Here is a 13,477-nt window from a genome sequence, read left to right on the forward strand (position 1 = left end):
TAAATATGTCTCCGCAAAATGGATATAAATCCGATCTTCAATTCCCGTGCTATATGCAGATTTCATAGAGTTCACGTAGCCGAAAGCAACAAATATGAGCTGTATTTTTATTGATCATCAGCTAATTTTAAAATCAAAGACCGCAATAGGAGAGAGCACAGCAACAGCATTGGTAAGATCATTTAGTCTCATTACTTTTAATGAAGATGATTTTGTTTTGAGCACCTGCGACATACTTTCAGTTTGATTTGTGGCATTTTGATTAACAGGTCCAGTCTAAGGTGAGACCTGCTTCTACATGGTCCTTGAGGGGTTCATTTCAATAGCGTAAAATATAAGAAAATATAAATTAAAATGATAAATTATTTGTTTGGTAAGTAGCTGTGTAATAAGCAGGGTAATCTCCACTCTACATCAGTATGCAGATGATACTCAACTCTATTTTTAGGTTGTATCTGGATGGACAGAGAAATGCTATTCAGTCATATCTAGACTACTCATCTCTGATGGCCAATAACCAGGAACCATGTTCAACAGCAAACTCACAAACCACACGTTTTTTAAAACAGCTTATCAGCTTGACAACATCTCTAAGAAATAAAGAGACTCACATGAGTTGTGTGTGAGTCATTTTTGTTACAGAGATTTGTCTCTCCATTTATACTTGGTACATTTCCTGACTTAGATAAAACTCTATAGATGATCCTACATCTATGTCAGAACTGCTACAACTATAAACTATTTCTGAATATTTCTTTGTGAGTATCTGTGTGTTTGTGTGTGTGTGAGACTCTCAGAGAGATGATTTACCATAGTATCTCCAGTTTACAGTGAGGATCCTTGAGTCCATCAGAGAGCAGATTCACTCCTGACACTCCTAGTTTATTCAGTGACAGATCCAGTTCTCTCAGGTGTGAGGAGTTTGATCTCAGATCTGAAGCCAGAGCAACACAGCCTTCATCTGTGACACCACAATCCCTCAATCTGTGGAGAACAATGACACTCTTAAGTCTCTCAGTTCAGGATCTACAGCTCAGATAAACATGAACCTCACAATCAGAAACAGAGACTTAATCCACGGCATGATTAACAGGTCCAGTTTAAGGTGAGAATCGCTTGTGCATGGTGCTTCAGGGTGTTCATTTTAATATCTTTAAAAAATGTTAATCTTTAGATTTAGATTTAGTTACACAAAATCTAAATGAGAAAAAAAAACTGAAAAGCTTTTGTAAGATATGAATCAGAAAATATTGTACATGTTAATAATTCATTGTATCTGGAATGGTCTAGAATTGATGAACCATGTTCAACAGCAAACCACATGTTTGCAAAACAGCTTATTATCACCTTCTCAACATCTCAAAGGAATAATGAGACTCGCCTGTATTGTGTGTGTGATGTGTTTTTGTAACAGTGATTGTAACAGTCTCTCCTTTTTGCACATAGTAAATATCATGACAAGTGGGTAAAACTCTACAGATGATCCTACATCCATGTCAGAACTGCTATAACTGTGAATACTTCTGTGGTGGACAAGACTGAAAATCTGTTTGTGTCAGCACCAATAGCTTTGTGGGCAGCATGCCAACATATAGCACCATTGCGCTTCAGGCGACCCGAGTTCGAGTCCTGACTCGTGGACTTTTCCTGATTCCACCCCCTTCTCTCTCCAACTTTTCTTACTGTTTAAAAAAAATTAACACCTGTCTGTTTATAGTAATTGGAGGAGAGACGGGATATAAGCGCCCCACAGATCTGGGACAGGGAGAGAGAGACGCCTGACTTCTTCATCCTTCTTTGTTTGATTTTCTTTGTGAGTACAAGTGTGTGTGACTTTCAGAGAGATGATTTACCTCAGTATCTCCAGTTTACAGTGAGGATCCTTTAGTCCATCAGAGAGCAGATTCACTCCTGATGCTCCTAGTTCATTCCATGACAGATCCAGCTCTCTCAGTTGTGAGTCGTTTGATCTCAGAGCTGAAGCCAGAGCAGCACAACCTTCATCTGTGACACCACAATCCATCAACCTGTAGAGAACAATGATGCCCTTCAGTCTCTCAGTTCAGGATCTACAGCTCAGATAAGCAGAAACTTCATAATCAGAAAGAGAGACTTAATCCATGGCACGATTAACAGGTCCAGTTTATGGTGATACCCGCTTCTACATGGTGCTTCAGGGGGTTCATTTCAATATCATTAAAACAATTTAATATTTAGGATTTTATGCAAGTTTCGCAAAATCTTCAACACATCTGAATGAGAAAAATACTGAAAAAAACATACTGAAAAACATTGGTAAGATATAAATCATAAAATATTGTACATGTTAATAATTCATTGTATTTGTGGACAATTAACCCACAGATTTTCTATATAACCATGCTAGTTTTATCTCGTATTTCTTCTCATTTAATAAGATATTCCATTGAGATCATTTTATTGCCATTTGAGTTTGATTTTGTCATATTTCCACCACATTTTGTGTAGTATGTAAGTTAATGTCCCAAATGTAGAGATAAGGGCAGGTGAAGGAAATGTCTCACCCATAAATTAGCTAGCAGTTTCCTTTTGAATATTAATAAGCCTTTCACTGTCCTGCTATGAAGTTTGGAAAAAGTGCATTCCACGAAAAGTACTGAATATGTGTATGTATTGTATAGTGCAGTGGTTCCCAAATCTGTCCTGGAGGACCCCCAGCCCTGCACATTTTGTATGTCTCCCTATTTCTGACACACCCATTTCAGGTCTTGCTGTCTCTACTAATGAGCACATGAGTTGAATCAGGTGTGATAGATGAGGGAGACATACAAAATGTGCAGGGCTGGGGGTCCTCCAGGACAGTTTTGGGAACCACTGGTATAGTGTATAGTGTATCTGTAATATTGCTTTCAGAGCAGGAATTGATTAATAAAATCAATAGTACTCTGAAGTAAAAGCATTTCTGAAAATAATGACCATTCAAATTGGTCTTACATTTTCAGTCTGCATTTTTAAGGGTAAACACAACACATATTTGAACTGGCAGAAATTGTGTTTGACACTCCTGATTTATTTGATAAGCAGACGTGTAACAATTTACAGTCAGGCTCCACTTTTCCATATTAGGTTGCAAGTGACACACAAACGTGTTTTTCATATAAACCACAGGTGATATCTGGTTGGACATAAAAATGCTATTCAGCCATATCTAGACTCCTTGTCTCTGAAGGGCAACAACCATCTGAAACTGAGGAACCATGTTCAACAGCAAACTCACAAACCACATGTGTTTGTAAAACAGCTTATTATCACCTTCCTAATATCTATAAGGAAGAATGAGACTTGCCTGTGTTGTGTGTGAGTCTTTTTTGTAACAGTGATTTGTCTCTCCTTTGTGCACTTGGTAAATTTCCTGACTTGTGGATAAAACTCTACAAATTATTCTACATCCATATCAGAACTGCCACAACTATAAAATATTTGTCAATATTTATTTTTGAGTACAAGTGTGTGTGACTCTCAGAGAGATGATTTACCTCAGTATCTCCAGTTCACAGTGATGATCCTTCAGTCCTTTAGAGAGCAGATTCACTCCTGATGCTCCTAGTTTATTCCATGACAGATCCATTTTTTTCAGGTGTGAAGGGGTTTGATCTCAGAGCTGAAGCCAGAGCAGCACAACCTTCATCCGTGACACCACAATACCTCAACCTGTACAAAATAACAGCACTCTTCAGTCTCTCAGTTCAAGATCTACAGCTCAGAAAAGCAGGAACTTCACAATCAGAAAGAGACTTAATCCACAACATGATTAACAGGTCCAGTCCAGTCCAGCGAGACCAGCTTCTACATGGTGCTGGAAGAGGTTCATTTTTATTATTATTCACAATAAATGTAAGATTTTTTTTAATAAGCCAAATTCATCAACAAAACAGATTACATGCATTCAAATCAGTTTCATGTCCATTTATTTTTTATTTGGTAAGTAGCAGTGTAATAAGCGGGATAATGTCCACTTTTATGCAGATGATACGCAGTACTATTTTCTTAGATACTTAGAGATACTTAATATCTGAAATGACAGACAGAGAAATACTATTCAGCCATATCTAGGATCCTCAACACTGAAGGCTAATAACCATCTGGAACAGAGGAACCATGTTCAACAGCAAATTCATAAACCACATGTGTTTGCAAAACAGCTTATGATCACCTTTTACAATATCTCTAAAGAATAACAGGACTCATCTGTGTTGTGTTTGGCAACAGGGATTTGTCTCTCCTTTTTATACTTGGTATATTTCCTGATATGTGGATAAACCTCTACAGACAGATCTTATATCCATGTCAGAACTGCTACAACTATAAACGGTTTGTGAATATTTCTTTGTGTGTGCATGACTCTCAGAGAGATGTTTTACCTCAGTATCTCCAGTTTACAATGACGATCCTTTAGTCCATCAGAGAGCAGATTCACTCCTGATGCTCCTAGTTTATTCCATGATAGATCCAGTTCTTTCAGGTGTGAGGGGTTTGATCTCAGAGCTGAAGCCAGAGCAGCACGGCCTTCATCTCTGACACCACAATCACTCAACCTATAGAGAATAATGACACTTTTCAGTCTCTCAGTTCAGCACTGTAAAAATCCTTTCATTTTTACAGAAAAAAACTCACCTGCGGTTGCCAGAATAATTCAGTTGAAATACAGTAACAATTTGCAGAACTGTAAATTTGTGCCTTTTTTTTTAAATTGTAATTTTAAAAAAAGGCACTGCTACTAAATTCTGTTTTGTACCTTTAACATGTATTGACAAGCACAATAATAACACTCAGGTGAAGAAAAAGCATATGATGAGTTCATCACAAGTAGCTTTTCCACAAGTTGAGATAAATACTAATATACTGTATATATAGTAGGTGCACAGTGTCATGAACACAAATACAAATCATGGTAACTAAGACAGTAAAATAATGCAATAAACCTTAATTTAATAACATAAGATGTAACATAAAACCCTAATGTAGATAACTGATATGACTAAGATGAAACAGTATTAAAATTAAAAAACCATCAATGTGAAGAATCACACAGGGAATTCTGGAAATGTCAGTTAATGGCTTTTCAGTGTAAATTATAAGATGGTTTATCATTTTTACTTCCAAAAACATAACATTTAACAGTATTTCACTGTAAAATTGCATGAAATGTAAGGTTAAATCTATTACAGTTTTCCCTGTATATAGTAAGGGAACTTACTGTTAACCAATTAATAGGTTTAACAGTACCATGTTTAGTCTTTTACAGTTAAAATTACAATCATTATTTACAGTTCAGGGTCTGATTGACAGGTGCATTTTTAAGTGTAAACACAGCACTGATGTGAACCAGTAGAAATTCGGTTTGACACTTCTGATTTATTTGATAAGCAGCTGTGTAACAATCAGGATAATCTACAGTCAGACTCCACTTTTCCATATAAGTTTGCACGTGATCCACAAATCGATTTTTCAATTAAAATACAGATATTTGATATCTGGATGGACAGAGAAATGCTATTCAGCCAAATCTAGACTTCTCTGAAGGCCAATAACCATCTGGAACTAAGGAATAGGGTGACCGTCTTATTATTGTTTTGTTGCAGGACAGCAGATGGGATTTTGAGACAAATTTCAGTGGAAAAGAGACAAATTTACTACTATTAGACTATGTAAATATTGATTTACATTAGATGGAAAAATTAAATAAAAATTAAATAATTTCTGAGGGTCTAGTCTTTCCTCCTGTTTGTTTCAGATTTTTAATCAGGTCTCCTCTGATGGAGTATAATTGTCTAGGTGAAAAATAGGGTGCTAGAAATGTGGACCTAGAATTGCAGCCTCCACTACTGCAGAATTATACTATTGGCTTAAGGAGGTTCATTTAAAAATAAACCACAATAAATGTCAGAATCTTTTACATCATGTACCAGTGTGTGACTTTCAGAGTAATGATTTACCTCAGTCTCTCCAGTTTACAGTGAGGATCTTTCAGTCCATCAGAGAGAAGCTTCACTCCTGAGTCTCCTAGTTTATTTCCAGACAGATCCAGTTCTCTCAGGTGTGAAGAGTTTGATCTCAGAGCTGAAGCCAGAGCAGTACAACCTTCATCTGTGACACCACAATCACTCAACCTATAGAGAACAATGACACTCTTAAGTCTCCCATTTGAGGATATACAGCTCAGATAAGCAGAAACTTGACAATCAGAAATAGAGACTTAATGCACAGCACTCGATTAACAGTTCCAGTCTAAGGTGAGACAGGCTTCTACATGGTGCTTGAGGAGTTTCATTTCAATATAATTAAAATATCAGAAAGTGACCAAGTGACACATCTGTATATGAAAAGATACAGAGAAGAAAAACATGTACTGAAAAACTTCTGTAAGATATGATTCAGCATTTTTGTATATTGTAAATTTTGATTCACATTGGAATATTATATATAGACTACAGATTTCCCACATAGATGTGCTAGACTTATACAGTCATGTGAAAAAGTTCACCCTAAAAAGTTCAAAGGACACCCTATTGAATTCCATGGTTTTCCGTATCAGGACATAATAAAAAAATCATCTAGTGCTTGGCAGGTCTTAAAATTTGGAAAATAAAACCTCAAATGAACAACAACACATGACATATCACACAATATCATCATTTATTTAGAAAAAATAAAGCCAAGATGGAAAAACCATGGATGACAAAGTCAGATTCAAATGCCTGTAGATCCACCTTTAGCAGCAATAACTTGAAGTAATCATTTTCTGTATGACTTTATCAGTCTCTCTTCAGAGACTATCAGTCTGGCCACTTGAGAGTACATGAACAAAACAGGAAGTGTGTGGGAAGACTGTCCCAGGTCTGAAAAATGGCAAAGCTCAGTGCTCATAATGCACACTAAGGGCCTTATCATACACCCAGCTCAATGCAAAACCAGGCGCGAATTTCAGCCTGACACAGTTATCATTTTCATGTCAAGTGCCATGTTGTTTAAATAGCAAATGCACTTGTGCTCATCTGTTCGCTTATGGGCGTGCTGGTCTGAAAACGAGGTGTGTTCAGGTGCACTGCTGGCACGTTGCCATTTTGAGGCAACTGAAAACAACTGCACCACTATCTGAGTGAGTCACTCTGCTTGTTACACTCACAGGGATGCGCAGCAGCACATTAGGGATGTTCCGAATAACATTTTTTTGAGCTTCGAAGCTTCAGTATTAATCAACACAGAATATTCGAAGCTTTGGAGTGAGGGGGCTGAACATATTGCAACGAGTAGAAATATGGTGTGGCCTCTTTAAGAGTTGGGGAATCCCGGTTGAACTGTCTGCATTGTATGTGTGACTTGAGCACTGTGTGTATGTTGGTTATTTCTGTTTTTCTGTTGTTATTTTCTTTATTAAGTAACGCTGTGGATGGCATACAATTTTCGACGGACAGTTACATGAGTTTCATGGGGAATAAAGTGCCATTTGTGAAATGTCAATTGCCTCTATGAAATAAACCAGCTGAAAGCGGCGCCTCACGCGGTCAGGGCTTATATGTTCCGGGAACGGACACTGCACTAGTGATACAAAACACAGGTCTGATAAGAGCAATACTGTTAATAAGGTAGCCTAACATTTTTCTGGCAAACAAACCACTCTTAAATTAGAAATTAGCTGCACAGTAATTACTGTCACAGTTAAGAGTAGGCTATTTAAATAAAAGAAGAACGAAGAATACATGAACAAACTGTAATAAATAAAGAACATGCCATCCCAGTAAAATTTCACATTTGAGTTTTAACAAGCTCCTATATTTCACAGTAGATTCATTTAGATTGATAATAATGAGTAAAAAGGCTAATACATTTTGTTTCTATTATACTATTTTCCACAATGTCAAAGCAACACAGCTTAATCCAAAATACAAGCTCATGCAATTGTGCGCTTCAGACAGAGAATACTCCAGTTGCAGTGAACACATTAGTAGGATAAGAAGAAATATATTTAAGTATAACAAGGTTGGGTTCCTTCAACTGTTCATCCTATTAAAAATGGCTAGGCTATATAGATAGGCTAAAGATAATTGTAAAAAAGAGTATTGAATTCGCCAGATTTTATAGTGTAATATTCAGGCGTGAATGAGAATCATTTTGTGAAGGGGGCACCAGTTGTGCAGGAAAAACAAAAACAAAAAACAAATATTCAAATCCCACAATTGAAAATCGAATACCAACCCACCGAACGAATATTCGATTATTAATATATTCCAGCCCTACAGCACACAAACATTTTTAAATATTAAAATTGAAAGTATTTAATTTCCGCTTGCAAATTCCATCATGTAAATAGCAAATCCGCCATGATGCAAGTGCAACTGGCTTTTAAAGGCAATGGGAGATGAGACTCTGATTGGTTTATTGCATGTTACGCCCAAAACACACCCATGACTCATTAAGAGACTAGGTACAACCCTTTTGGACCATTTTCCCCATTGTTAATAGCCTGGATGCCAGCCGAACTTAGCTCCGCCCACAACATTTTGAGGTCGGGGAGTTCGGTCTGGACTTGATCCGTAGAGGAGTAATTATGCCCGAACAGAAACTGTTCGGACCAATCACATTGTCAGGGCGATGATTGACAGATTATCACCAGAAACGTAATCAGCCACGTCATCAAAGAGCGCTTGGGGAGTTTGATTGACAAGCGATCTAACCAATCAGAACGCCGCATCCGCTATTTTGTCCGACAAAGCAGCCAGGAGTTAGAAGATTAACATCGGTGGAGTTAAACTTGAAAAATTGTGCATATTGACGTCTTTCCGCGTTTGAAACAACATTCATTCTCATGTTCATTCATGTTTATTTGATGCTATAAATGGACTAGTAGGAAGAGATGATCGGTTAACGAGCCTCTTGAGCTGAGGCGCTACAGCAATCTGTCACGATCATGGTCACAACACATTAAAGAGCCACAAAACGGTTTTTATTGTTTGAATTTTTTTATTAACTACACAGTTTGAAAGCTGGGGCTCTGTTTAATATCATAAGTAACCTGTCCTGGGGTGCGTTTCCCGAAAGCATCGTTGGTGAACCATGGTCGTAAGTCTCATTGCGACCATAGTTCGCTTCGGGAAACGCGCCCCTGTCTTGTCTGTCGACGTGTTGTCAGTTTCCGCTTTGCTCCGCGATGTATTTTCCAATCTGTGTGGCGTGACAGCGCCACGGCTTGTCGGACAAAGCAACAGTAACTAAGGGGGGCGAGTCTTTGCGAAAGGTCAATTAGTTTACAACAATAATGGCTGTTGTTGAAGAACTGAGATTCCGCCATCGCGTCCGTTATAGAAGATATAGACAGCGCATTAATTTTAAAAGAGGAACAGAGGACCGCGATCAAGGCATTTGTCGATGGGAAAGATTGAAAGAAAGTTTGATTTATCAGCTGGCCCCAATGGTCGCTAAGAAGAGTTCTGTTGACAACTATGCGTCGCTCAACATACGTCACTTACTCTGTAGCTCTGATTGGTTGTAGGTCTATCCAATTGAGGTCTTTCCTGGATCGGTTGAAATACGCCCCCATAATCAAAGCCCAATGGAGCAGTATCAGAATCATATTCGAACTAGAATTGAGTATGACCACGTCAGGCTACATTGTTAAACTAGCAAAAGAGGATTCGGACATACCCTAAGTGCACCTGCACCATACACTTCAAACCATGCGCTTAGATCGTTAAAATAGGGCCCTAGATCCACAATGACTCTAATACTGCTTCAGTGCAGTATTTGTAGCTAAGCATATCTCATCATTCATCACATTCAGGAACTCACATGGCCTGAAAATCTTAAAAAAAAAAAAAATTTAACATTTTTTTTTAAACATTTTCAGGCCATGTGAGTTCCTGAATGTGAGCTACAAAAAAAGACCTTCCAGGGGCTTTATTGGCCCAGGGGCCTTTGCCAGTGATAATCTGCCCCTGTTGCCAGTAATGGAAATTGGTGAAAATATCCCGCTTTTGTTAATTTAGAAAGCACATGCTAAAATCATAAATATGATTGAGTTTTGTCAGTGTAGTGATTGTTGTCAGTGAAACTTACTGAAGTGACTTGGATTCTTTAACCACAGGCAGCAGCTTCTGAAGAACTTCATCTGCTGTATGTTGTGCTCCAATAAACTTTTTTAGATGAAAATCATCTATCCCCTTTTCTGGTGTCAGCAACACATAAACCAGAGCTGACCACTGTGAAGAGGAGAGTTTGGTTTTTCCTATTTCTCCAGATCTCAGATAATCTTGGATCTCCTGCATCAGTGAATCATCACCCAGTTCATTCAGACAGTGGAACAGATTGATGGATCTCTCTGGAGAGGGATTCTCCCTGATCTTCTGTTTGATGTACTCAACTGTTTCCTCTTTGCTGTAGGAACAGCTTTCTGTCTGTGTCAGTAGTTCTTGTAAAAGAGTCTGATTGGACTCCAATGAGAGACCCAGAAGGAAACGCAGGAAAAGATCTAGATGTCCATTCTTACTCTGTAAAGCCTCATCCACAGCTCTCTGATGCAGGCCAGATAATGGATTAAATGACACCCAGTACACATTTATGCAGTTGTTTGTAAGGGAGAGATGTGTGTATAGAGCTGCTAGATGTTCCTGGATGCTCAGATGAACAAAGCAAAAGACTTTCCACTGATACAAGCCAAACTCCTCTCTGAAGATCTGAGTGCACAATCCTGAGTACACTGATGCTTCTGTCACATCAATGCCACACTCTCTCAGGTCTTCCTCATAGAAGATCAGGTTGCCTTTTACAAGCTGCTTAAAAGCCAGTTTCCCCAGTTTGAGAATCATGTCTTCATCCTTCACTGTCTCCTCGTAGTCCTTCTCATGTTTGATATTGGTCTGAATGATCAGGAAGTGTGTGTACATTTGAGTGAGAGTCCTGGGAATCTCTCCACTCTCTGCTTCACTCAACATCTTCTCCAGAACAGTGGCTGAGATCCAGCAGAACACTGGGATGTGGCACATGATGTAGAGGCTCCTTGATGACTTCAGGTGTGTGATGATTGTATTGGCCAGACTCTGATCACTGATTCTCTTCCTGAAGTATTCCTCCTTCTGTGGCTCGTTGAAGCCTCTTACCTCTGTCACTCGATGGAGACACTCAGAGGGGACGAGATCAGCTGCTGCTGGTCTGGAGGTGATCCAGATGAGAGCAGAGGGAAGCAGATTCCCTGCAATGAGATTTGTCAGCAGCACATCTACTGAGGCTGATTCAGATATATTACACAGTTTCACATTAAAATTCAGAGATAGACGACACTCATCCAGACCATCAAAGATGAACAAGACTTTATGTTCATTACTGGATATTTCCATTTCTTTGATTTTAGGGAAAAAGACAGAAAGAAGATCTGAAAGACTGAACGTTTTGTCCTTCACCAAGTTGAACTCTCGGAAAGGAAGTGGATATATGAGATGGATGTCCTGATTCTCTTTCCCTTCAGCCCAGTCCACAATGAACTTCTGCACAGAGACTGTTTTTCCAATGCCAGCAACTCCCTTTGTCAGCACAGTTCTGATGGTTTTGTCTTGTCCAGGTAAAGGTCTAAAGATGTCATTGCATTTGATTGGTGTGTTCTCTGTTGCTGCTCTCCTGGATTGTGATTCAATCTGTCTTACCTCATGCTCTTTATTGATCTCTCCACTTTCACTCTCTGTGATGTAGAGCTCTGTGTAGATCTCATTCAGGAGTGTTGGGTTTCCCTGCTTTGCTGTTCCTTCATACAGACACTGAAACTTCTTCAGAAGATTGATTTCAATCTACTTTGGATCAGTTGAGTGACAAATTAAAACATTTAAAACAACAGATTACAACAAATTAAAGTGGTTTGTGATAAAATGCATAAACAATATCACACTTTAATCATGCTGTTGCTTGGAATATTAGTTTGGCAGTGATTCTTTCCATGAGCTGTGCTGATATTCAGACCTACAGAATTATATAATGAGAGTGTGATGTTGCTTTTATACAAAAGTTAAATAAACAACAAATGATTGAACCTCATTCACATTCAGAAATTGAGTGAGTCTGTCTAGACTGAAAAGTTGTACCTGAGATCAGCTGGCTTTTCCATAGACCAGTCTCTCTTCATGGACACACAGCTGGACTCCGGTCGGTTTGATCTCTGCCTGTGGAATTTAATTTAATTGTAAAGAGATTTTAAAAATGTATATTTTATTTATTTACCTGTGGATAAACCTCAAACAGAGAATCAATCCATGTCTTTATTTTTTTACCATTGATCTTTAATCTGCTAAACAACGTGGCCACGCTACGTGAAAATGAAAACTGCTTCGGGCTGAAACTAGCAAAAAACACTTGTGTTGTGCCTACCGTTGCATTGGGTCGGATGTATGATTGGGCCCTTTCTATTGCAAGATAATAGTACAAGTCGGGGTTACTGAATTTTTTAAATGACCATTTCAGCATTTTGATAACTGGATATTTGCCAAATTCAGCCCTGCATGCATTTTGTATTTCTGTCTAACAAAAATGTTGTACCTCAGATTAGTGGATGTGTGTCTTCCCTCAAATTTTAGTGGCACTTTTAGAGAACACAGCTGGGCTCCGGTGAGTTTGATCTCTGACTGTGACTTTAAATTGAATGGAATAGAGACAACAAAATAGAGACAAGAATTCATATATTATATTTTACATGTACATAAACCTGACATAGAGACTTTATCTGTCTGTTGTACCTCAGATTTGCCTGCCTGTTGTACCTGTTTCCTTAAATTTTACTGGCTCTTTTATAGACGTGTCACTCTTCATGGACACACAGCTGGGCTCCAGTGGTTTCGATCTCTGACTGGGAAATTTAGTTCAATACAATAGAGACAAGAATTCATACCATGCACAGTATAATGAATTTTACATGTAGATGGAGAAGAGCTTCAGAAATGTTGAAGAGTGATCACAATGCACAAGAATCATGTCACCCATCTGTCCATTTATTTATTGATAGATCTGGGCTCTTTTAATATAAGGTAGTGTAAATAGAGCTAATGTAAAACACTCAAGGTCTTAATTATATCTCAGCACCAGAATATGTGTGACAACAACTCACATTTCCTTATTAAGACTTTGAAGTACCTGCATCCTGGAGAAAAATCTCCATTGCTGAATGTTTGAGTGGTCTCCATTCTTTATTCAGTCTTTTTGGAGCTGCACGGGTAAGTCTGATGAGTCAGAAACACTGATTCAGACAACATACAACAGTATTAAAATATTTTTTGTAATAACAATTGTTACGTCCTGAGACGTATTGTGTATATGTGTTTTGCTCTTCCTGTCTCACTCTCTTTCTTTCTCTCTCTTTCTCTTTCTCTCTTTCTATTGTCTTTTCTTTTATAGGATTGGATTCTACCAAAGTGATCTTTGGATCTGATTGGTGCTAATGGGACCAGGGAGCAGCAATAAAAGG

At 38.3% G+C, this 13,477-nt stretch overlaps 1 pseudogene; it reads right to left on the reverse strand.

The window, feature by feature from the left end:
- Nucleotides 1–401: 401 nt before the first annotated feature.
- Nucleotides 402–13,152, reverse strand: LOC125276267 (annotated as a pseudogene).
- Between the last annotated feature and the right edge of the window lie 325 nt (nt 13,153–13,477).

Source organism: Megalobrama amblycephala, linkage group LG9, assembly GCF_018812025.1.
Source record: "Megalobrama amblycephala isolate DHTTF-2021 linkage group LG9, ASM1881202v1, whole genome shotgun sequence".
NCBI lineage: Eukaryota > Metazoa > Chordata > Actinopteri > Cypriniformes > Xenocyprididae > Megalobrama > Megalobrama amblycephala.